The 22,236-nt window shown below is 39.2% G+C and overlaps 1 long non-coding RNA gene across 1 annotated transcript; it reads left to right on the top strand.

Moving 5' to 3' along the window:
• Positions 1-9,046: 9,046 nt before the first annotated feature.
• On the top strand, positions 9,047-15,717 carry LOC130143922 (uncharacterized). The gene is made up of 2 exons (XR_008819924.1): positions 9,047-10,285; positions 10,496-15,717. It is a non-coding gene; the product is annotated as an uncharacterized LOC130143922 (long non-coding RNA).
• The last annotated feature ends 6,519 nt before the right edge of the window (positions 15,718-22,236 follow it).

Below are 22,236 nucleotides of genomic sequence, written 5' to 3'. Positions count from 1 at the left end.
TGGAAAAGCTTGAATTGTTGGTATGTGTTCATTTGGTATCCGAAAAGACCCCAAACAGTTTGTACTTAAAGTCATTGGACAGGTACATTGGCTATTGCTCAAACCTACAAAACAGTAAATTAACAACAGACAAGCTGATTTCCCCCTTCTTTCATTTTCTTCAGCTTTCAATGTGAAGTGATCAAGCTCAAATTTCATTTGTCTCCTCCCACAGTACTTTACTCTCTACCCATGTAAACACTCAATAAACAGATTTGCAAGCTCCTTCTTCCAAAGGTAACATAGTGACAGCATTTAAGTGAGACAAGCTGCATCAACCGTTTTTAATAAATCAGTCTTCACATAAGCATTTCTAGAATTCTTCTTCTAGAACTCACAGAGTAATGAAGAGTGTCCCCTACCACTTAGTTCTCAAACCGCATTATTAAAAATACTTTTCAACAGTTTTATATTTTCTAATGGGATTTAGGGTAGTACTGTTACTATTGCGTGAATACACATATCCATACCAGAAACACCCAGGCATTCTCTATCTACCCACAAGCCTTACATTACATTTAAGAGCGAGAAACTGAGGAGAAAAGCAATTAAGAGATTCAGTGATGGTCCAGAAATAAAGCAAAGAGATTGGAAATCCAGAGGAGGAACAGCTAGAAGCAGTACTTGCATTACGGAAAGGTATACTGGCTTGCAGCCCTTGGCATATATTGCACTCCCCAAAATGGAGTGACTCATCGTGCTCAGATCGAAGGCAAGGAACTGCCTTGGTCAAGCCCAAGAAGTCAGAACCACCCACACCCACCGCAGCCGTGTATACGATATAAACAGTGCCACAGATAGATGGTGGATCAACCGCGCGACACAGAGCTGTATCTGCAAATGGCATTAGGAAGGGACAAAAGGACACTGCAGTCTGGCAAGGCAGGAAAAACCAGCTACTTGCCTGGTGTTTTATTGTTTCTTTCAAAAAACAGCTGCCTGTGCACAGCAAAAGTCCAAGCAGTCAAGTAGATGGATACTGTCACTGCACTGTACTGTGTCAGTATTCATCATTACGAAAGACATGTAAAGACAAGTGTTGGCCTGCTAAGCAGCCCGGTGCTGACCGGTGCTTTACGGTTCGTTTGCAGCCTGGCACACCTGCCTACCTTTGAAATAGATCGGCTGAGGCGACTCAAGAATTTCTCTACACCAAACAGAAAAATGCTTTGGTGAAGTCTTTTAATGACAGTCTATATTCTTATTTTACTCAGTCTTCTCTTTGTAAAAAATTTATATAATTGTTGTGAAAGATGGGATTCTCAGCAAATGAGCTTTTCTTTCTTACTTCTCACTTCGTACTTGCTGAGACAATGGAGAGGCAAACCTGTATAGCTTCATTTGCAACAGGCAATACTCTAGGATTTCAGGGTCACGGTTAGTAGTGAGTGGGTAGGTACCTGCTCATTCACTGTATCCCAGCTAAGACGCCAGACAAAACTAGCTGTGATGGTGCTGGTTACTTTTCCTGCCAAAGGCATCCACTGGGAACTGAACTGAGAACTCTCACTTCACAAAAGCCACTGAATAGCAATTAAGAGAGGTTTATTATGAATTCCTTCTGCATGCAAGGCTACCACTGACTTAAGAGGATTTTTTGTCTGCCAAGAAATGTAAGACCAGGTCTCAGATGGTAGTGATTTTCAATTGATGTGGACACAAACCAGCTTGAAATATCACCTCTAGAAGCAAAAAGTTCTATGAGTGTAATGATGCCATTGAAATACCCAGTTACACAGGTCTTTGCTTTAAAAATAATGAATCATGTCCTTTTCTCCACCCCTTTAAATCAAAAGAATATTTTGCCACGTAATGAGAAGGCTGCATTCCAACATGACCTAATGAGTGTGATTACAAGTCCTGCATTTTTCGAATTTATATGACTATTGCACAGAAAATGTTCCCCTATTTTGCAGCAGACATTCCCTAGTGCAACATTTTTTCTTTCAGTCTTAATTGAATTTTGAAGCATTCGCTTGTTCACGTTGTTGTCCATGTAAGCTTTTCATTTTTCTCTTTTTTATTTCCTTTTTTTTGATTTAGATGTGCCATTTACAGTACACCTTCCACCAGGTAAAAGAATAGAAGAATAGAAATCCAATGTAACAGCCAGCGATAATTTTTAAATCAAGCTGAGAGTTAGTATAATGCAGTGTTAATTTTCATATGGTAGATAGAATATGAAATATTCTTATATCCCTAATCGTTAACAAACAGAGTACGTTAGTTTTATGTTTTGAAATCAGGTAGTTACCGAGGGGTTTGTCTTTAAAACTATTTTATGAAACCAAGGAAGGAAAAATCCAGTACTTACTCAGGAGCTGGGAAATTGTCACCATGTTGAACACTCAGTTACTTCTTCATTAAATTGACACCTTAGGCAGTACTCTTACAGGAGAACTGGGAGAAGTTAAAACACATTAACCCTCCTGCCATCTCATGCTCAGAGTTGTGGACAAAACAGATATTTAAATTATAGTGCCTGTTCGGTTTCACTCAGCTCTTCAACTGCTGACCAAAAGCAGTAGGATTTCAGAAGCGCTCTCTCCTCTTCCGCTACTTGTAATTACACATTTTCTGAACTGACATTTGTACTTTTATTATGCGTTAGAGCGAGAAGTGCAAAGACTATCAGCTGGAGTCCTGGGTTTACTGAAACTTTGTGTGAGGTCTACAGCAGGTGTCCATCAATCATTGAACACTCGATGTCAATGCAAGAACTCAGCTTTATCCTGTGCCCTCTTCCAACTGACTACGCGTAACAGCAGCAGTCTCCTATGTGTAGGCGTGACGGAAAATGTAAAGTACAAGAAAAAGGACACAGACCAGAAAGGCCTCTGTGCTTGCAATGATGACTTGTTCAAGTCACAGCATTTGATACTATTCTTTTCTAGACCAAAACTATCGCCAAGAGCCTTGAAAACTAACACCAAAGTATGATCAAGCTGCACATACAACCAACCTTATGGTAATCCGCACACACACTTCTATTGCTAACTTTCAGTTATGTAACCTGTTATTAAGAGTTTATTTCACTGACCGACTTTAGCACAAACCCTTTTTTATCTCAAAGCTGCCTGAAGCCTGTCACAATGTTGATATACCTTTATTTCCTCGGAAAAAAAACCACCAGTAAAATGGTAGAACTCTCTACCATAAAAATGCACTGTATTTTCCAGAGAAATACCCAGAGTATCCAAAGTATCAGACACAAATGAAATGGAAGTCTGCAGAGAAAGCTTCAGTGTTCTGTTTGTGCAAGAACACATGGATGATTTTCCAAAGACAACTTGCAGAAGCCTTCTGAAATATCCAGCATGAAAACTCCCTTGGCACTGGCCAGCTCCCCAGACGCTACCCACCCTGCAGGGCAAAACACTTCCTTTGGATGCATTAATTGACTCATTTTCCCTCTCTATTTAGTTTGTAATTCCCAGTGAAATCATCCTGCCCGGCTCCTCTGGTCTATCAGGCTGATGAAGGTCTAAAGGATCTCAGCTGTGCAGTAGCTAGACTTCTCTTCTGGGAGACTGGTCTTGTTTCCTGGAAACCATCCTCAAATCCTTCCTCAACTATTTCCACTCCATCAATTAGCCTCTCATAAATGGGATGAAGGACTTCACATGTGTTTCATCAAAAAACACATGACCTTTTCTCTGATACTAATACAAGACAAAAGCACTACTGGTATAATGTGTCTTTGATCAAAAATGCCTCTTTTGTGTGCTTCATAATACTCATTTCTCCAGCGTCTACAATAGTTACTTGCACCTCGCTTAACGAAAGCTGCTAAAAACATCAGGTGCTTCAGTATCATTTTTCAGAAAATTTTCATTTTGCTGTCACCCACACTTTCAGATGAAAAGTAAACTCCCCCCACCCCAAATTCCCAGAATTTTTCTCATTCATTTTTAGCTTTTGTACAATATAGTGCACAATAAAAGATGACCTGGTGTTTCAAGTGGCTGAAAAACATCTACTAAGCCTTATCCAAATATTCCCACATAATGAAACCTTTCCTGTACTCCAGCTAGTCTGTGAGACTGAAGTTCAGTCTTAAATGCTCATTTTCAGTGTCTCTTCTAGCAGAAGCAATCCAGGAAGAGATTCTTTTTGAGAATGAGCAAAGCCTACATCCATGTTGCTACTGGATTTCATTTACCTCTATGAGAAAATAGAGGTAAAATTTCCTCTGTGGCACTTCCAATTAGTAGGACATATTACTACATTTTCTATTCCTTTTTTAAATGAAGGCAATAGGTCTCAAAAATATGAAGCTTGGACATAAAAGTAAAGGGTCAAAAAGCAACAAGAGTAAGCAAAGTTCAGAACAGCAGGGATCCAGTGATACTGGACTTGTTCAGTGAGCCTGGGCTGTACTGCTGGGATGGGCTGGGTGAAGGGATTGCAGCGGGTAATCTTAAAGCGGGAGAACCCATAATGATCCCTGAGAGCTGTAAGAGCTAGAAGAAAAACACGCTGGATGGGAATGTTGCTATGGCTGTCCTTTAGCCTATCACATCTGGTCCACCAGTAAGGTAACTTAATCTTTGCTGCCTTTTCCTCCAGTTCTTTGACACACAAATTACCTCATCTGAGACATACCTGTATGTGAGTAGAGTCTACGGGAATTTAAGAGAACACTAAGGGATCTAACATAGACATCCCTTGCAATTAAGTAATTACCTCTACCAGATGGGTAGAAACCATGCTGACACAGCAGATAGTGCACCTCTGCACCACCCCTACTGATAGGCCAAATCAGATTTCATATAAAAGCAATAAAAAAAACAAAACCAGAATGCTGGAAGCAAACGATGGCATCTCTCTGGTGCATCTGGAGCATCTCTCCCATGAGGAAAGGCTGAGAGCTGGGACTGTTCAGCCTGGAGAAAGGAAAGCTCAGGGGGGATTACTCCATGTGCAGGTATACCTGCAGGGAGGATGCAGAGTGGATGGAGCCAGGCTCTTTTTCTTGGTGCCCAGTGCCAGGACCAGAGGCCGTGGGCACAAACTGAAACACAGGAGGTTCCCCCTGAACATCAGGAAACACTTATTTTGCTGTGAGGGTGACCGAGCACTGGCAGAGGTTGCCCAGAGAGGTGATGAAGCCTCTGTCTTTAGAGGTGTTCAAAAGCCATCAGGACAGGGTCCTGGGCAGCCAGCTGTGGGTGACCTTGCTTGGGCAGGGGGATGGACCAGATGATCCCCAGAGGTGTCTTCCGACCTCTGCCATTCTGTGAAACCAAAGGATTTTACTCTACGCTTGCTGCTGCCATGTGGGCATTCTGTCCCAAATGTCTTAAACTCAGTTTTTGTAGATGCTTGTGAGATAACTGTTTGACTTGCTTGACTTCCTTGAGAACAAACTAGTTCTCTTCATATACACTTTAAGTTTTCTTATATTATTATCTTGCTCCTTTAGACCTTAATCAATGAGGCAAATCCTCCACTGATTTTAATGACAATATTGCTGTAATAAGTACTGCAGGGCTGAGCCCTAGAAAATCATCAAACTTTTCTTTCTTCTAATTGTGTTTTGAGAGGCAAATTACCTGTGGTGCTTCCTGCAGTTTATTTATGCTTCAGAGTGCAGAAATACACAACTTACAAGTCTTTTGCTGCAAAGCCATTCACCCTGCTGATTGCTGATATGATTAAACCCCCAAACCTAGTGTTTCTCACTCCTACTTGAATTTAGACTGGTGCTTTGTGAGCAGACACACAGCCTCTCTGCTCTCAGGTATCTGGATGGGCTTCTGTTGTGCCAACTTGACAGCACTAGCCAACCTTGGCAGCTTCTGAGTTTTGTGAGCTGCTTTGCTTTAAAAGCAGTCTGTGGTGCTGAGGCCTGAATAAGGACAAAATATGTTACCATGTGATATACAAACAAATTCTCCGAGGCACAATAGATACTCTTACAAGAATGTTCTGCTCTGCTTGGTGCAGTCTTCCTGGTCTGTAACTTTTAGACTATGCCAGAACTGGAAATAAATCAAAAGCTGGGGAAAAAAAAAAATCGCATTTCAGAGAATCTTGCAGTTATTTTCAAAGAAAAGTTAATTAGTTTTCTATCCTTGTGACCAAAAAGCATGTCTTTTTCTTTTGTCAAACCTGAAAGAATTATGGAACTTAGCACAAGTATGTGTTGTGATGCTAATGAAGCTTCCCCTTAGTTTCAATTCACTGTACACAGAAGCAATCAGACTGAATTGTACTCGGAAAACAAAACAAACATAAACCCCTGCAAAAACCCCAAACCAACCCCAAATCCTATTTGCTCCTACCTTTGAAGAATTTAAGGAAAGGGTTTGGTGAATCTGATTTTTTTTACTCCTATCTCGATTATTTATATTTCAATGTTCTGAAAAAATGAAGAGATGTATTATTCTTCTCTTGATTTCTATTATTTACATAACTTGAAGTTGATGACTCTTTTCTTCTGGTTGATGTTTGACCTATACTCAAGAAGAGCAGCCTGAAGAGCAGTCCACTTCAAAAAATGAAAGGAAATGACTACAAAGCTCCATGGTTTTATTATGATGAATACTTAAGAGAGTCTTTGTTCTTGCTCATGGAGCTATATATCTCCTTAAAAATAATTTATTTCATGTCATTCTCTTGGGGGAAAATCTGTGCAAATGGGAATGAAGCTGTGAAATAAGTTCTGCTTTCTCTAAGCCAGGTTAAGATAATTAACTGAAGGTCAAAAAGCTATTTCTTTTGGTTTTATTTTTAATATAGACACAGGGATGTGCACTCTACTTAAGATACGAACCAGATGACAAGTCTAACTATGTTCATTAGATAGACAATTCAGAGTTAAGGTCAATAAAGCTGTAGGAAATACCAACTTTATTTTTGTTCAATATCCATGTACTTCCATGCCATGCACATAATTTGAATCAGTTCCTATAATCATGTAAGTACATGCAGGTGGTATTGCCTTTATTGCACAGTATGAAATTCTACCTTTCCAACTTGCTAGCATGTTGGGGTGGCCTCCCTCTAAGAGTGGGTGGAGATGGTGCCTCTAAATTGCTCTGAATGTGTAAAGAGGGCAGAGAGGAGTAAAATCTGCAAACTTCATAAAGATAAATACGAAATGTTAACAACTTATGCAAACGGTCACAGTTGTGGTTTTTTTACTCAAAGCTAGGAAGTTTCTTCAAGAGGCTGCAAGAACAAGGCACAGACTGAGGACTTCACAGAAAACCAGAACTGAACATGTGCCCATTCAAATGAAGAACGTGGTGATGCCTTAATCGTTTTGCCTTACCCCTATTGAACATGACAGCAAACCCTTTTTAAGTAACAAACTGGTAAAATGCTGGTGTTTAAATTTGTAACAAGGTTAGAGTTAACAAAAAATCTTGGTGTAGAAATATTTGAACACTTTATCCTAATATTTATTGCCAAAATTATTTCCTGTAAGCCCTTGACACTGAACCCCTTTATTTTTTTAACTGCTGGACAAACACAGAACTAAACTGACTGTGTCTACTGAAGAATGCAAATATCAGGGAAGAGATGAATACAGACACACCAAGGACACACAAAGAAAGCTCCTGAAATGGTTTTAATGCTTCCAAGCAGTGCAGGCAAAATTAAGGACAAAATAACTGAAGGGGGTGAAGTAGGAGGATAACAAAAGTTAAAGGACTCTGGGTTAAGGAAGCTAAGGTAAAGATAAACAGGGTTTTGAAGAGCAATGAGAAGCTGGAAAGAATTTATGACTATGGATGGGATCTCAGTATCACCTTCCTTCCTCACGAAACCAGTTGAACTTTGAAGCATTGCTATTCCTTGGGTCCTCTCCTTGTTCCCATTCCTCCCTCCATGCAGCAATCTGTAACAGAGCTTCCCTGCCCCATCTTCTCCCAGCAACAGCTGTGTTCTTGCCTCTGTATTGCTTTGTTTGTGGCTGCGAGAAGTGAAGAGAGAAGCTGCTGAAGGCAGCAGGATGGTGGTATGTAACTGTGCAGAGGAAAAGCAGAGTCTGGAGGCTTAGGAAATAGTTGCTGCTCAAACAGGTCAGTCTCTGGTCTCCTCCAGCATGGGCAGAACGGCTCTTTGCTGCTGCCACTAGCCTGCTGCCATGGGGTAACTGCCTACCTCGCTATAACCAAAGCTGGCCCCAAGTCGAATCACAACCACAGAAATCAAGATGTGTTACGTTAATATTTCTTGTGGTTTGTAACAGCATGGGGTTCTGTACCAGTTACTATACAGGTAAACAGTGTACAAAGTAAAGGCATAAGGAATTTATACCTTCTACACAAGATCTGGTCTTGTGGTCATCTGGTTTTAGTCACTAGCAGTATATTCATCCACAGAAATAAGAAACACCCTTTTCAAAGCATCAGAATGAACAGGATATGTTATATTTTAATTCTCTATATTAGAAGTACTGCATAGTAATCTCAATCCTTTCCAGATATCCTGCAAACAAGGCTTACCATCGTTAAGGATTTCATTTGCAGGAGACTGTACAACTTATTAGGCCTGATATAAATATATCTGAATAAAAAATCATTTACATAGAGTGAAAATATACAATTTGATGGAAGAAGCATTTTTTTAATCCATTAAATCCTAACTCTGACATGCACTGACATTTATCTATGGTATTTCCTTCAATTGTTCTCATTAAAATTGTACTACAGTTACTTGTAGCCTTGCAATGTGTTAAAATGAAGAAGAAGGAAAAAAAGTACTTTTGAGAGCAGTTAATTTGGAATTAAATTAGTTTTTTCGCAGATCAGAAGCTATGTACATAGCAGAATCTTATTGAATTATACCAGCATGCTTCACTATGTAAGAAAGAGCAAAGGACAGTGAGACATTACTCCTCACAGAATTGCAAAGCTATACCCCCAATCAAATCCAATCGAGAAGAGAGAAGAAAGAATATGAAAACAATTCTGTTGTGAAGGATCATTTGTCTTTTTTTTTTTTTTTTTTTTTTTTTTTTTTTTTAAAGTCAGGTAAAAATAGAACAGTTTGGTGTGCCAAAAAGTAGTTTTAAACATGGGCCTCATTCAAGTAAGCTGGCGTTTTTCCACTGACTTCATTAAGTGTCTTTCTAACCTAAAAGGTACCACAGCCCACCCAGGATTAGTCTGCTGCAACTGGGTGACAATGCAGAAGGTCAGATGAGTCACTGGACTAGACCCCAGCTGTTGTTTGAGAAACAGTGATTTCAACCCTGCTAGGTCCAGTTTGAGAAAATAGGAAAGCATTCCAACCAAAATACATATAGGTATGCATTCTATATGTTTCAAAGGGGCTAATTTTCCAATCCAGAAGAAAATATGAGAGAAATGGATTAGAAAGAAAATTCATAAAGAAAAATATGAATAACATTTACTTAAAATCAAAACCATACTGTGAAAAAGGAAGAGAATTCCAGGCAACTTCTGGTTCAGTACAGAAATAAAGGCAACAATAAAAATGAAGCCTACTTCTAAATCTAGGGATGAAACAAATGAAGACCAGATAGACAACAGTACAAAATACAGGTTTAAAAGTACAGAAATTTCATATTGTTGCTAAAGATGTAGACTCAAATCCATGATGGCCAGAAGCAAGTATCTATAGCTGTTAATAGAGATGCAGAAGAGTTGCAATTACTTCATAAATATTTTTTCTGAACTTTGGAAAAACAGGTTGGTGCACCTGTATTGTGTGAACATAGGTGCTTTCTAGTCTATTAGTTCCAAAGAGGATACTAAACCGCAACCATGGGGGATAAATGCTTTTTAGTCAGAGGATCTAGATTATTTCTACCCAGAAGCCCAAAATTTTGCTCAGCATTTTTTTACTGAAAGGAATTTTTTAATATGTCTTCAAATACCAGGGCACAGATAGAACATTAATGTACCAAAATCTTGTGCCACTATTTTAAAAGTTCTGTATAGTACCCTCTGCAAGTATGATCAGTTCATAAGGAAAACATGGTTTGGTGAAAATCAAATCAGGTAAATTGCCTTCTGGACAACAGGATGGTTTAGCTGCAGCTGCAAGCCAAAAAAGGGTAATGCTATTAAATTGCCTCCCACAGATACATGCAAAAGACAGAAGACCTGGAGTTCAATTTAAGAGGAACTAGCTAGAGAGAGAAAAGTTGCAAGTAGCAAGATTCTAAAACAGAAACTGAGAGAGAGAAGGAGAAGATTGGGAGCAAACCAGAAATCAGAAAAAGCTATCAGAATCCATAGGCATCAAAAGCAACTAATTAGAACAGGTATGGAGAAACATGATTGGTGACTTTTAAATTAATAAAAGCTTAACAAGCTTTTTTTACTTGCAAATCCAGTGAAACGAGAATTGACTGTAGATCTGATAAGCTCTTTGGTTAAAAACATGGGGATAGGCAAAAATGCATTCACCTATATTCTTCTGAACTACCTCCAAAGAAAAGTAATAGCTTAATTTTAACCTTCATCCCTACCAGCAAAAAGCAAGCAAACACAACACTGTTAGTGAAGGATTCTGCTGGTGTAAGAAGCAGACGTGAGTCAGATCTGCACTAACCTCTCCGTATCTTCAGGCTGTCCTGGTGGCAGAGATGCTGATCTAGAGCCAGAACTGCTAGATGGAGAGCAAGCAGCCATCTACCAATGAGCATGGAACGGAGCACGGACTACAGAGCAGCCTGAGTGGGACGAACACGCAGCAGTGTCTTGCAAGATGGAATGACTCCGTGGCTGCTGGTGCTGGACCAGCTGGTTCAACATACAGCCAGACCTAAGCAGATCAAGAGTTTCTGATTCAAGGTGGGGGGAAAGGAAAGAGGTAAACATATGCATTTGGCCCAGTATATGTTTTGGCTCAGCTCTATGAAAGGAAAAAGAAACGCCTTGTAAAGAAATGTCACAAAGAACAAGTGATAAATAATGAATAAAGATTTTGCATTGTTTGTTTATGGAATATCAAGAGCATCCTGCTAGATGCGTTTTCATTTATCATTCATTCTGCAGAGTCCTACTGTGATTGCTTTAACCTTGATTTTAAGACAGAAATAACGGTAATGTGCAAGCATATTGGTACAGACACGGTATCAAGGAAAGAATGGTGAAAAGTGTATTTATAAAGCAGTAAAATCACATTAAAACTGCTATGCAATAAAAACTACATTGTAGGCAGCATCTGGGAAAAGGGTATTCACAAACCAATAATATCCTATTAAAACTAATGTGCAATAAAAACATACTGTAGCAGAATTTGTAACAGTTTTCAGAGCAGGGCCCTAGAAATAGGTTTTTGACCTTTTTCAGTATTGCTAGTTTCAACTTGGCACTTCAGGTATGGCTCAGGAAGCACCCAGGATGCAGCTTGGCTTAAGAAATTAGGTTGTTTCCTCATTAATCAACAAACTCACAAATGTGGCCTGTTAACCAATTATGCAGTGAGTAATCATACTTAAAAGAAAAACTGCTCCTGAACCTAATTGAACTATCCTGATGGATAAAAGAATGCAAATACATGTCTGCTTCAAAAAACACAGCCTGCAAATAGCACGTGGTCATACTGTCAAAAATGTTATGCTCCTGCGTCCAAAATGCAGTCAGAATAACAGGTTTTGAGAATAAATAATGGTTTGGTATATATTTTAGCAGCTAAAAAAACTCATGAATTGTCCCAAAATGATTCTTTTGCTTTTTTCCTCACCAAATTGAATCTGGTATTCTACTTTAAATATTTTTTTTAAAGTGACAATGAAATTAATCACACAATTCTGAAATGAAAAGTGTTTTTCATGTTTTGTTTTCATAGCTTCAGAATGTTTAGACTTCTCACTTTTTGGATAAACAATCTGCTGAGTTGAGTGTGGATTTACAGAAATAGTTTTGAGCCGTTCAAGAGTGCATGTTTTTAATGAATAACTGATTTACTTACAACCGTCTCTGATGCCTCTCTGATTCTTCTCTATAGAAGGTGTAATCTAAAATCCGTTGAAGTTGATTGGAATTTCTGCGTGTCAGTGAGCAAATGTCAAACTCCTCACTGCTCAGACACGGTTATACTAAGGGAACTTGATACAGAAAAGCAAGAAAAATTAAAAGTAAACAGTAGAAAGTAATATTAATGTTTGTTAGGGTTGCAGTGGCTTGAATTCTGAGGCTACCCTGCAACTGTAAACAAACCTTTCTCAAGGTAAGCTGCCAAAACAGCAGACACAAAGCCATCAGGGTACAGCTCCAGAAATGTAATCAGGATATATAAAGAAAGAAAAAACTAGAAGTGTTGTGGTTCAGGTAAGATTCTATGGTGACAAGGAGGTGCAGCGGGAGCTGCTGGGGAGACCGAGTGGTGCCAGACAAATGATTTCATTAGGGACAGCGTTCTACTGTCATTCACATCTCCTGTGCCTGCTAGCAAGAGACTAAGGGTGCTGATGAATGTCCCCCAACCCTTCCAGGACAAAGCCCATGTGATAAGATATGGGGCTCTCAGAAACATCACTGCAAAGGGCTGACTGACACCACTGTTAAGTGAGAGCAGGATGTGACCATGTTACTGCCCTTGAGGAGATCAGTTTTTCATGTGCCTGACAGATGCTGTATCTGACAGAAAGAAATCCAGGTTCTGTGTTCTGCAGACCAAACGTAAGTCTTTCTGGAGATCTTCCCAAATCCCAGGTAATAAATGATGCTTCTCTGTTCATCAGAGGATTTTTGCCAGATTTGTTTGACTAGAGTAAACTTCACCACCACTACTGCAGATGCATCGTGCTCCCTGTACACGACAGGACCTTGTTCTTGGTCTTAATAGCTACCGTGGGCTATTTACCCTAACATGATGTCATAGCCCATGTCGTGCTTTAACCCCAGCTGGCAATCCAAACCTGGGAAATTCACACGTATTCAGTACGCCATTATAAGGTCCTTCATTTTGTTCTTTACCAGAAACTCATCTCACATACATTACATACATGGATATGCTGGCCTCATGTTTTAAACATCTGAAAAAGCCAATTAAGCTTGTCCCTGATCCCATTGTTTCTTTCTTTTATATTAAGGCTTCTTTATAGTTGAGATCCCTATATGGGATATGTCTCCAAGAAAAGTAACATAAAAACGAGAAGCTGAATTTTATTCCTCTTGTATAATGAGCTTCCAGTATGGCACTTACAAAGACTCTGTTCTTATGTAAAATAAGCAGGCAGGATTAAAAGAGTAGGGGCTGTATTTTATGTTCACTATCAGCTGTGGCTCACAGTTCTTCCATGAACTGTATTATCTAATTAAAAACCCACTGAATGTCATGTTGCTCAGTCAGGCTATACGGGAAGCTGCTGTTCTCCTTCGGAGAATGACAGGCATCACAAGAACTGTAGTGGGATGAGTGACACAAATGGCAGGGAAGCATAAACACAAAATGGGACAAAAGAAATGGAAAGACATTATTCCAACGTGATTCTGCTCATTTTAGCAGAGATTTAGATCAATGTACTTGGGACCAAAATTTGGTTTGGCATCTCTTTTTTTCCCCAGTGTGAAAAGAAAAAAACCCGTGAACTAGAGATGCATATAGGCTCTTTTTCACCGCAAGATAAGAACAGAGTCCAAGTATGAGATAAGCAAATACAAATCTCAAAAGTCAGAGTACTGATCTTGAACCTCTTGATGACTAACATTTTTGCAAAGCTTAGTGGAACAGGCTCGCTCATAGAATTTGAGCTGTGACAGTCCCAGGTAAAGAAACAAGAAAAATTAAATGTTTTAATACTACATTTTTTGGCACTTTGTAGATTTCAGAAAATGCCAGTCAGGGATGAAATTTAAATTCCTTTTTACTTCATCTGAAAGAGATTGCCAAGGTCTAAGCAAAGTTTTTCTTGAGGAAAGGAAATACCTTTTGGGTGCTCAGGGGTGGCAGATTTTTATTTGAGCAGGTTGTTGATACCTGCTTTTACCTGGATACTTCTTGTGAAGTCCTTCCCTCTGAAGCTACAGGTGGTCACTATGAATGAGCCCTCAATGCAGCAGATTATCACCCCTGAGTCCAAGGTGGTGCCTGATGTTTAACATTAAGCACGTCCTCAAGTACATCCCTGAAGTAATGCACTTTAGCAGCCTTTGGCGCAGGATGGATTTCCCAGTTACAAGAAGGATTGAAAATAAAGTGCTGGGATGACATGGGTTTCTTTAACTCAATTTGTAATCTGTTGGGGGTTTTTTGGGTTTTTTTTTCCACCAGGGAAAAAGGCATTTATTGGTATAAAGGGATCAATCTGGCATTTGTGCATCCAGCCCTTCATACTGAATCAGTGGCATGCCTGCCCTGGTCTTACATGATAATACTGGTGATTGCAATTCTTTACTATTGAGATGATTTCTAGATTATCATGTTAAATCTTTTTTACTAAAAATTGTGAAGTGGGGAGGAAGGAGGAAGTTTTCCAACAGAAGACAAAGTGAAATGATTGCTCTCTTCCTGGACTGAAGTACAAACTGAATACATTTAAAAGCTATGTAATAGTTCATGCATCTATTTTTCTAAACTATTTCTCATCTCATAGGAAAATCACAGCTTTTTGATTGAAAATAATAATTAGGAAAGTTGCTGTTGTGTTTCACATCATGAGAAATTTATCTCTATTTTCATCAATCAGCAGGAGTGAAACTCATCGGTGCAGTGAGCCAGAACAAGGGCTTCCGTGCACCACAGAATTCCGATGTCAACGCGCTTCTGACATTAGTCATCTTCAATGCCTAAACTTTGTACTAGTTCTCTGACCAGGAAAAAAACACATTGGGAACATGATGTATTCTAAACCTGCACCATTGTTTATCCACATCATACTGTTACTGCTGTCTAATTTGTTGACTAGTGTCACCTCAGGGTCTCTTTAATCACTACCACTTCCCAGTTTTCTCTTGCTTATTGAATGTGTGTGCTCAGGAGTAATTTCCCCAGGAGATATCTGTCTGCATTTTTTTTCAGGTTGATTCTCATTTTGCATTTCCAGTGCATATACTTTTTGCACCAGACACTATTTTGTTCTATTATGTCTCTACTCCTGTAGTGTTTATAGCACCTCTCACCTCAATATCACCTACAAATTGTATTAACATTCTTTTTCCCCTTCTCAAAACTGCAGCATTTTTCAGTATTTCTTTATGATGAAGCATCCTCCCCTCCATCCTCCCCAACAGAACAACAGACCTCTTAAAACAATGACTTTAAAAAGTAATTTTGTTTAATTGGAAAAAATATCTTGTTTATCTCCTTTACCGACTAGTTTAATCATGTCTGCTTCATAAATTTGAAATGTTTACAACTGAAAAATAGCAGTATAATTCAATATAGTGAAATCTGGAAAACAGGAACTGGTCCACACTTGTGCCTGGTGCATAAAATAGGCTCATTTCTCCCTAGTGAGGCTCAGGCATCCATATCTTTATGGCAGCGTAAAGACTAAAGCAGATGTATTCTTTTGTTCTCTGTGCATAAACCAAGAAACTGATGTTATTTGTGTTTCTTCTTTTCATTTTGTCATTACCTTTTGTCGATGGATGCCACTGAAACAGTTGACTATTCTGAACGACACTTCTCTGTTATAATTTGTGTTGGGGAGCTATAGCAAAGGAAACTTCTGTTAGGGGGTCATCTATGCAGTTTTGAAAGGGTTTTTTGCCTTATTTGTCATTAAAATTCTACAAATCACAAGCTGGGTTTGCAGTGTTTTCCCTTGACTGTCAAATGAACTTTCTCATGGCTGCTGTCTAGGTCCTTGCTCTGTAAGCACACTGATACTTCCTAATCCATTACTATTTTTAAAACAGACATAAAAAGGTTGCAGGAAAAATATTTACAGTAAGATCAGAAAACCAGGACCAGTATTTTGCAATCTGACTACTCTTCCCTAACCATGGATATTCAACAGGCCACATCATAATTATGTATTTTCTACCTTGCTGACCTTTGCTGCCTAATGATATATTCCCAGGGTTCCTGACATTGCCTGGCCCATATGAATGTTTTCCCGTTATGTGACGATTACAAGCAATGTTTTTCCTACAGTCTTAGTGAAAATATTCACATAACAGCACACAATAATCATTAAAATTTGTGCTAGGAGAATCTCGAGGCTTTATTTTCCTCTTGATTGCAGAAGAAATTTATAAAGTTTGGCAAGCTGTTCTTTATGGAGATGCTTTCTGTTCTCATCACCAATACAATGTCCTAGTTATTTAAGGGTTTGCTGGTGTGCCATGAAAATCATAGTTTGCTTGTGCTTCAGAGAATGCCAGGGATTTTTAAATTTGTACAGGATGCAGCGGAGTGGCTGCAAAGTAAACACCGAGAAAGGAGGGAAAAAAAATTAAGGGCGTTAGCCCAGCTGGGGCTGTGCAGAGATGCTCTTCCAGTGGCTGAGGGAAGCTCAGCTCCAGAAGCTGCTCTTCGCCCATGCACATCCCTCTGTGGTTCTGCTGGACAAAGGGCACAACATGGGGATACGGGACAGGGCTGTGAGCCTGTACCTGCCCTGCCCTCTGGAAAATCAAATGTAGCATTTACACTTGCATTACATGTCTATGTAATATACCTGTAAATATGTAATATACCTGTAAGGATAGCAGGTATATCAAGTCCTCGTTAACAGAAAGAAGGTAATTGTGAACTCCTGACTACCTTGCCTGACCATGGTTTAGGACATCTCTAACACAGAAGTTCTTGAGACGATATATTTGAGCTGTATATTGGTTGCCCGCTACTGGTGTTCCCTGAGTGCTGCTGACTGTATGGTAGGTTTGTATTTATCAGGGAAGATGAACAAATAAACAGAGATGCTATTTATAAACCTAGGTACAGACAATATCAACTTCAGTGCTACACAAACAGCATGCTCCTTAATTAGTGTAGTGAGGAAAACTTTTCCCTCCGGTGATTTCAAAATAGACAGAAATATCCCGAAGAATATACCTTTTTTGACATTCCAACAGCAACAGGAAAGTGGCTGCTACAGAAAGAATAGTAGAAACCTGAGAAGTACAGATAGTATTAAAACAAAGAGAGCTTTCAGGGAAGTGACACAGAAAGGTGGCCTTGCAATATAATATTGTCTCTCTCTTACAGGTTTTAAAAATTAACAGGGTAAGTTACAAGTCTACCTGATACTTTGTAGGCAGACAGCACCCTACGGTAACCTGCCACATCAGTTTATTCCAAGGAATAAGTGTGCCACTAAATGCTACCCTAGAGCCGCATGAGGCAGAGAAAGCCCAGCAGAAGCAAAGCTAATGCAGAATTACAGTAATTAAGCTTTGTAGCCATGAAGGTGGATTACTTTTGTAAGGTCACTGCAGATAAATACAGAGAATAGTTCAGAAATATTGTGCAGCTGTGGAAAAAACATTCTTACGCTCTATCAGATGCAGTTTTCTACAGACATGGCACAGTCAGAAACCACAAACTTTGTCTGGAAGCTGTAAGTACTTTTCAGTGTGCTTCCTGGATAAAAGACAACAAAGTAAGCAACGAGAGTCACCAAACTAACTGCTCCCCTGTATCAAAATTCTGCCTGATAAGGGTAGAAAACAAGCCATCTTTGGGTCTTCAGAAAACATTATTAATTAGGTCTAGCACCTGCTGCTGACAACATCAGAAAGGTTCCAATGGGAAAGCCTGTTCAGTGGTGTCATGGGCTACGACAACCAAAAGGAGTTAACAGCGCCTCTGCTCTGGGCACGTGATTATGAACTTGGCACATGCATGTGTCAGGCTGAAAACTTAATTTCTACCCTTCTTCTTTTGCTAGTCAGAAAGAAAAAGCAGATTCTACAGAAACAGAAGTCTAATGTAGAAAAACTCTTGTGTACAGCCAGCAAACACGCCAGTGCTATAACAACAACTAAAGAACAACCACCAAACCAAAAAACTTGCAGAGTACAATAACTAATTATTAACCCAAACAGGTCATGGAAGTTAAGAAGAGCTCCGACTGCCTTTCTACTGGCTCTGCTCTAACTCACAGGAGAGTCTCATAATCTGTCTTCACATGATAGGTGTGAAAGTATGAAGTCAGCTTGTAAACTTTTGATGCAATCAATGGGCCCCTTTATTCTGCTTCACTTGATACAGCGCAATGTGTCTCCATGTACTGAATTAGAAGTATGACCATAAAGGTTAGAGAGGGTATTTCATTGTCTGAAACTTTCCTATTGTAACAAATCTATTGGTTAACAACCACAGTTTTATACTCGCTATTAGTCACTTCTCCCATCCTATGCAACGTTATTCTCCTGGAGTAACAAGGACTCTTAATCTTTCTATTGATAGAGTTAAATGAGAAATCTCTTATCTAATGAAGGTAAGTAGGAACCCAATTATCCATTACTTGCCTCTATGAATGGGTAATAGGATAACACTAGAGCTGTCTGAAATTTTCAGATAACGCTTTTAGAGGACTTTCCATACTCAAAGCAGTGTGAAAAGAAGTAATCCTCTTACCATCTCTGTAGGGAAAGGAAGTATCACATCTCCAACTTTGCAAAAAGAAATAATAAGGCTGAGAAAGCAAACCTTTCCAAAACCAGATGCCTCAAATTTTGAATTAAATTCATATTTAGCTGCCCAACAGAGTGACCTAATTATCAGATTTCAACATTTTCTAAATCAGGCTGCTTGCTTGGGTGTCTGGTGTTTTCAGTTTCTATTCAGTCATTTAGTTTTGACAGTCTGCATGGTGTTTTCCTATTACAACTGCATTACCTTCTTGAACAAATAGTTACATTTCCAAATTCAAAATTGGCAATTTAGACAAATGCTTATATACTGTGTTTGCCAATTGTGTGCACATTAGGCTCAGTAAACTCATTCACTACACGGTATGAAGAACAGAAACAAAAGAATGCAAACACAGGAAGAGAGAATTTGTAACCCTCAAATAAGACATCTTTGCAGTGCTAGTCTGTATTTACACCCACTGTGGACTTCAGATAATGTGCTCAAAATATTAATGTCCCACCTGAAACACTTGTCAAAATTTACCTCTGTAAGTTTACTAAAATATGCACATTTTCTGCATATTTATTTCCCTGTTCCTGGCCTCTCCCATGGTCATAAACTTCAGAGGGGTTACCCATCATAGCTCTAATAATTTCAGTACTGCTATGCTGATTTGTTCCTCAGCTTGTAAGCATAACAACAATATTCACTTGAACCTTATGAAGTTTCTTCATTTCGTTAATTGCATTAAGCTTGGATTTAAACTTGGTTTATATTTCAGCAATAATTCATTCCAGTTTCAACTTCACAGACAAATCAGAACTAATTCTATTTCATGAAAGGAAAAGCTTTAACACCTTTTCAAATCCAGACTTAATTTGCTTTTGATATAATAAACAAGTATCTTGTTCACATTTTAATTTAGATTGTGCTAACTTAATGAAATTGTATTAAATGCAACAGGAAAAATGCTCTTCTGAGTGTGAATTATTGTAATGGTATTTGCTTTTCTTAAAAAAAACTAAAAGAGTCAATCACAAAACTCTACCTCTATAAATTATGGATACCTTGACAATTCAATAGCCTGATTAAATCTCATGGAAATCAACAGAAGCGTTTCCTGGCCAGGAAAGCACACCAAAATAAAAAAGCTGATTGTCACAAGATGAAACGATGGCACAGGCAGTCCCTCTGCCACCAACACTAATTTCCCTCTGCTTTTGAGAACTCTGGTTTCTGCATTTGAATACTGCCCCACACTCTTATTGCACCTTTACATTTCTGAGAATAAATTTCTGAGCACTGAAGTGAGTTTCTCATGAAAATTACTGGTTTAAAAGGAAAACGTGGTATTTCATGTTTTCTGGTGAATGTGCCCTGCAGCCCACCCATTCTCTCCTCTTTCTCTAGCCACAATCCTTTGGACCATATTTTCTTCTTCCCACACATTCTGCACTGAAACTGGTGATGCCATTCCCAACTCACTGCCATGGAAACCTAAAATTTTTCATTTTTTCAATCTCCTTTATGACATGGCCCTAGATAAGACCAAGTGGTCTGCAGGACGCTGATCATCTGGAACACAGTCATGCTTCTGGTAATAGTTGCCATGTTTCAAAAAACCGACTTAGATCCTTACTCACTTCTAGGAGTATATGAGTAGCTTATCCTGGAAAGAGATCCTAGTTAGATCATTGTCCTGAATTATGGCCTACAATAAAGCTGTATTTTTTAGAAGGAATTTATTACTCTTTCCTCCGTTGCCAAATGATACAAATAAAATGAGAATTTGTTTGTGACTTCTTGCTGCAGCATCCTGGACTACAGCAGAGCACTGGTTCCTATCCAGTGAAGCACAACTGGCTAGTAAGGCACGTCACCATCAGACAGTGCAAGGTACAGTGTGGAATCCATGTTAAGATGTTTTGCTGGGCCCTGCAGGTAGTGCTGTGAGCTAGGGGCAATGGTCTGAGCTGGAGAAGATGCTTGGCTGGAGGTATTAGGAGAGAAAAGAAAAGGAGGTGACAGTGAGGCTTGCTTCAAATTATTATATGGGATAGCATTCACCTCAGGAACATTCACTCCTGGGGCATGGAAATGGTGTCACAGAACTAATATAGGCACACTACATTTATTCATTTGATATGCGGAGAGTGATGGGATGAGGATACAATTTTCCATCTAGTTCAGACAAGGCAACTGGGTCAATGTTATTTTCACCCATCTGTCTCTCCTTCCCTTACCTCCTGTAGTCCTTCTGCCAAATTTGCCCTGAGTTACAATCTGTGCAATCAACCTAGAAATCAAGATGGAGACTGCAGGCTGAAAATAATCCCAACAGGAGAGGACAGGATGAGGAAGACTGGATAAATGTTGTTGAGGAGTGGCAGCCACTACACAGCGTGGAAGCTGGCAGAATGGTCCAAGAGTTGCTGGTTAGACAGCTCATGTCCTCCCTTTGGACTAGGAATGATGGCCTAGTAATTACCTGAGTAATTACCTAGCTGATTATCTGCTGGGCATTGCTTTTCCTTCACACTGCTGCAACAGAATGTTAGTTGAGACTGGCAACCAGAATGCTAATTGGGGCTAATATCTTATATGTGCTGCAAAAATATAAATCTTGAGATGATATGGGTTTCATCCCTCTCACCTCTCTGTGCCTGGCAGTTGGGAAGCAGCAGTCACCCACCTCTACACCGTTAAATGTCTTGTCTTGGAAGTCTTTCAGGGAGAGTCAAATCCCACTTAAAATAACACAAGACTGGCTACTCCAAGTAGCTAAAAAATTCTTTCTATCAATCAAGAACTGTAAAAGTGCTTTTTTGAGGTAATTAAAGCTGTCAGAATTAGAACTTTTGTAAGTGATAGAGATAAAACCCAAACTGATCTGATGACTAACGTGGCAGAGAGGGGGCTTTGCTTATGTGTGGAGCACTTCAACAGCAATAATTGCTAATGTCCTGTTGTCGTAACATAAAAGGGCATGGATTTTAGCAAGACAGCAAAGCACAAGACAAAATGCACAGAAATAAAACAAATGGTCTATGAGAATCATCTGTTGTCTGTGATTAAATGGTTGGCAGCAATTCAGTTTGCTTACAATCTTGACAAGCATCTCCCTCCCTGACAGAGCAACTAATGTGCCTCAGCAGTAGCTGCAGAAGTAGCCCAAAGTGATTAAATCTCACTCTTTCTTTCAGGAAATTGCCTGTGATGTCTTGTCTCACAACTACATTATGTCTCATTATAAGTTCTGCCTCCTGTATAGATTGGACTTCAGTTTAAAAGTCCCACAGAGCATCTGCTGTTTAAGGTTTCCTAACAGTATGCTGCAGATGACAGGAATATGCTATATATACATTATTGGAAACTTGAACATTTTAATCATTTCTCAGGAACAGTTGCTCTGTAAGTGGAAACATTTCTGTTTCTGTTTGCATGCTTTCTTTACTGGAACCAGAGATTTTGAGGGCTCCTTTTTGTCACTTTGCTCTTGAGGTGGAGAAACTTTCTTAATTCAGTAAAGGTAGAATCTAACAAACGAAGACAGCCACCACAATAACTTGTAGAGGCTTGAGAAATCCCCATTATTTTTAAGATAATATTAAAATTAAGGGAGATCTGTATTGAAAATGTTAAGTTAGTGTGCATCAAGTTGTCTAAGGACTGTTATGATATGCAGGGGTCCATTACACTTCAAACAAAAAAGCAAGTGTTATCTGGCTTGAAATAGTG

The sequence above is a fragment of the Falco biarmicus genome, chromosome 1 (genome assembly GCF_023638135.1).
Source record: "Falco biarmicus isolate bFalBia1 chromosome 1, bFalBia1.pri, whole genome shotgun sequence".
In the NCBI taxonomy this organism is placed as follows: Eukaryota; Metazoa; Chordata; class Aves; order Falconiformes; family Falconidae; genus Falco; species Falco biarmicus.
Note: the sequence above shows the minus strand (reverse complement) of the source record. Positions and strands in the feature narration are given on the sequence as shown.